Raw genomic sequence first — 4,397 nt, 5'->3', positions numbered from 1 at the left:
GATGCCGCGTCCTCTCCTCTAACGATGACTGCCCCGTTCTTGAGGGTAGCCGGTCCCACGAATCTGGGGAGGGTACCCTCCTGGATCCCCTCCATCTCCGCCAGAACCGCCCCTCTGAACAAGGTCAGCTGCTCCGGAGTGATTCCCCTCTCAGGGTACCCCTCCAGAACAATCGCCCTTGCCAACGGGTCAGCCATCGCTGCGAAGGTCCCAGTTTCCTGAGCCCTAGGCTTCTTCACCGCTTTCTTAACCGAGGAGGGGGTTTGATCAGAGCCCGCGCGGCGCTTTTTACCGGTGAGCCCTGTTGCCCCCTCCACCAGCGTAGTAAGGGCCGTCGAGGGACCCGGAGCTTGCCCTTCAGGAACCTTCTCCTTGTCCTTCTCTTCTGGGCCCCGCTGCGGTTCCTCTTATGAGGTGCCCGCGCATCGCTCGCATCACTCCCGTTTCTTTCCGAGCCCGAGGGGGCCCGTTCCAAAACAGGAGCCGGTTCTACCTCTGCTGCGACCACCCTGCTTTTCGAGCCCTCGCAGGCCCGTACTTGCGGCGCGATCGCCGCAGTCACCACCGAGTGTCCTTTCAAGCCCTCGGTTACCTCTTATATGTTTAAATTTTGAAACTTATCCATGCAAGTCCCACGAGTAGCTAAGGAACGACTATGTCCACCCACGCAGAGCCCCGCATGCGTGGGTAAGGCTAGATACTCTGGGGTTTTACCCGATACCCCAGAGGCATCGATCACGACACTGCTCCCCCAGTGCCACGCAGCCTTCACCTTGACAGCTTCCAGCTTGGCTTGGGGGGCTGGTCCACGGCAACGGTCTTCCTGAACCCACGCAGGGCTTTACATCTGGAGGTCCGTTTATAACCGTCACTACCCGGAGGGACCTCCAGTCACACACGGGGTTTTACACCCGGGAGACCGGGCACCCCTCCGGGCGTCCTCCTATCCGCCACCTGGAGACGCGCCCGATAGGTAGCCCAACCCACGGGTTAATACATATATGAGGAGCAGAATTTTAAAATGTATTTTACCCAAAATTTATAATTTTTAGATAACGAAAAGGAACCCATGTGAACACTACACTGTTAAATATTAGGTGTTGAACTTAATTCCTGCCGCTCGCTTAATTTAAAACGCACACAATTTTCCACACCTTTAAAAAATCTAAAAAAAAATTTTTGTAATGTAATATGCTAAAAAGTTTGACACACTTTTTAGCATATTAAATTTAAAAAAATTTTTTTTAGATTTTTTAAAGGTGTGGAACATTGTGTGTTTTAAATGAAGCGAGCGGCAGGAATTAAGTTCAACACCTAATATTAAAGGGTCAAATTAACTCAATGTGAATCACCACTGCTCCTACTCAATAACATCGTTATTTTTCACTAAAACAATGGTTATATTTGACACTATACAGTATCAATTTAACATTATATAATGTCAAATTTAATTATCACTTTAGTAAAAAATAACGATATATTTAGTAGGAGCAGTGGTGACTCACAATGAGTTAATTTGATCCTCTAAAATTTAACAGTGTACGCGCCTTACAGGAAATGACAATTTGTCAATCAGTAAGCTGAGAAATGATAAATTTAAATAACCGTGGATCAATTAAAAATATGAACGTTTTTAACAAGGCTTCTTCCACGTGCGCTGGATAAAATTAGCGAACAGATTATTTATTATAATCTATATGTATTTCATAATAAAAAGACGTTTCGGTCTGTCATCAGACCATTTTCAATAATGCAAAAACAAAAAAATCATACAAATTAATGAAAACGCATTACATAATACAAAAATTCTTTGTCTAAAATGTCTGTGACGAAGCAAGGTTTTTCACAATTCCATATATCGACAAAATTTCTGAGAAATTCTACAGTATAGCTAATAAAATTAATCAGAGAGTAGCTTATAAACCTGTTAATAATTTAAATTCTGTAATAAAATTAGGTAAAGACAGATTAAAGATAATGGATAACATAGGTGTTGTATATAAAATAGATTGTCTTGAATGTGAAGCGTCTTATGTAGGACAGACGAAACGGAAAGTCGGTACCCGTATTAAAGAACACCAATATGACATTAAAAAAACATAAAGAAACGGGTTCAGTTCTTGCAGAACATCATATGAATAGTGGTCACAATTTTAATTGAGAAGATGTGAAAATTTTAGATAAAGAACCTTATCTTTTTTTTATTAAACGATTGACTTCAGAAATGTATATAAAAAAACAGACAAATGGCCTAAATAAGCAGATAGATACACAGAATTTTCCGGAATCATATTTATCCTTGCTAAATATAAAATAACAAAATCTTGTAATATTAGTCTTTGCGTCTGCGCAAGTAACTCATATAAATAAGACATAGCATAACGACTGTAACAGTCACATTTTTGTTTTCGTATAACGATCTTGTCTTTTCAAGTATAATGTTTGAAAATTCTTGTGAAAATTTGTTCACCTAGTGAAATCTGTTCGTGGTTTGAAGATTGAACGCAGGTAATTTCGAAGTTTTTTAATATCCACAAATTGATGCTTCTAATTTTAACGTATAATGACTTATTCTCATATTTAATTAGTATTGACTAATTTTTCTAAAGTTAATTATTGAAATGTTGAGAATTGAGTTTGACTGATAATAAGAATCTTTTTATAACATAGTTACCTTTTTTCCTGTTTTAATAGTATCTGGAGAAATGGTGCGTTCAGTCATTAAACTCATAAAGTTATTACGGATCGAAAAGACATATTACTGTTATTTACACAGAATATATGAGATAACTAACATCACCATTGACGCCATAATAATTTCGATCAAGTTGAGAAAGAAGATTATTAATGTTGGTACTCCAATCATGACCGCAACATTGTAAATTTAGATGTTACTATATTTTAGACAAAGAATTTGTGTATTATGTAATGCGTTTTCATTAATTTGTATGATTTTTTTGTTTTTGCATTATTGAAAATGGTCTGATGACAGACCGAAACGTCTTTTTATTATGAAATACATATAGATTATAATAAATAATCTGTTCGCTAATTTTATCCAGCGCACGTGGAAGAAGCCTTGTTAAAAACGTTCATAAGCTGAGAAATGTTAAACGAAATCGCTAAACAATTGTAAAAAACATTAGACGATGCATTTTAAGGAGGTTTTTATGTTTTAGAGGAAAAAAACATTGATTTTTTTCTGATTTTTTAAAGCTTTGTCTTAAAAATCTCATAAAAACTTATTATGGAAGAAACGAAAATTGTCCAAAAAATACGAGATAAAATGACGGGGTGTTTGGGGCCGCTTGATCGATTCAAATAGCGCGCATCAATCAATTGCTATAACCGGCGCTCGCCATTACTTATATTCAACCTTTCGAAACCATTCTAGAACGGTTCTATCCAACAGAGCAAAGTTTAGTTCCTTTCTGAGTGTCACTATCGTTCCTAACGGAGCAGTACTTGTATTAAAATGTTTCAGAACTTTATTCGCGTTTTTCTGTACCATGTTTCGAATATAGTGATCACGATTCCAAAAAGACTATTAATCCGATTGATTTTTACTTTTACGGTTATACTCATAGAACATGTCATTATCGCCTAAATTAGAATTAATAGTCTATGTTAATTTTTTCTATTTTTTTGATTGTCAAATAAAAAGAAAAAAAATATGAAAAAAATTCGAATTATTTTTTCAAATTGCGGAGACGTAGCGTCAATTCAATCGTATTACAACTACCTGTCGACATGCGGCGCAGCTCTCTCTTACAACCAGAGATGGAAGTTACTTTTACTGTCAGTTTTGTAATTACTTTTTTATGACGACATATGTCAAGATCAAGTTTATTGGAGATAAAAATTCTGATCATATATTTATTCGATTACATTACTCAACACTACTACCTTCACAGCGTTTTTTAAAAGATGTTCATCTATTACGAATATTTAATAATAACAAGTAGTGATTAATTATTTATTTTAAATATCCGTTTAGTATATTTTTAATACTTAAGGTATTGTATATACATATTTTGTACAGACAATACAAACAACATATATATGTTGTCATGATCATGGTCATGACTTCAATTATTTATATGTCACCAAAAGATCTTTATGTGTTTCACGCTGTTAAGATTTTGACGCACAATGTCAACAAAAATAGCTTACAAAGTAAATGTATACACATGTATAATACTAACCCAAGGATAGCTGCAGAGATCAAAGCACTTAAGACAATAACATTTGACGGATGATTGAGCAGAAGCCCAGTATACGTCATACCAACAAACAAGGTGAAATTTATGTCAATATTATAATAAAAGGAACAAATAAAATTAGTACACGTTAACTGATAAAAAACGTGTACAATCCATCCAATTGTTATTCGAATT

Source organism: Trachymyrmex cornetzi, unplaced genomic scaffold, assembly GCF_001594075.2.
Source record: "Trachymyrmex cornetzi isolate Tcor2-1 unplaced genomic scaffold, Tcor1.1 scaffold255, whole genome shotgun sequence".
Classification (NCBI taxonomy): Eukaryota; Metazoa; Arthropoda; class Insecta; order Hymenoptera; family Formicidae; genus Trachymyrmex; species Trachymyrmex cornetzi.
Note: the sequence above shows the minus strand (reverse complement) of the source record.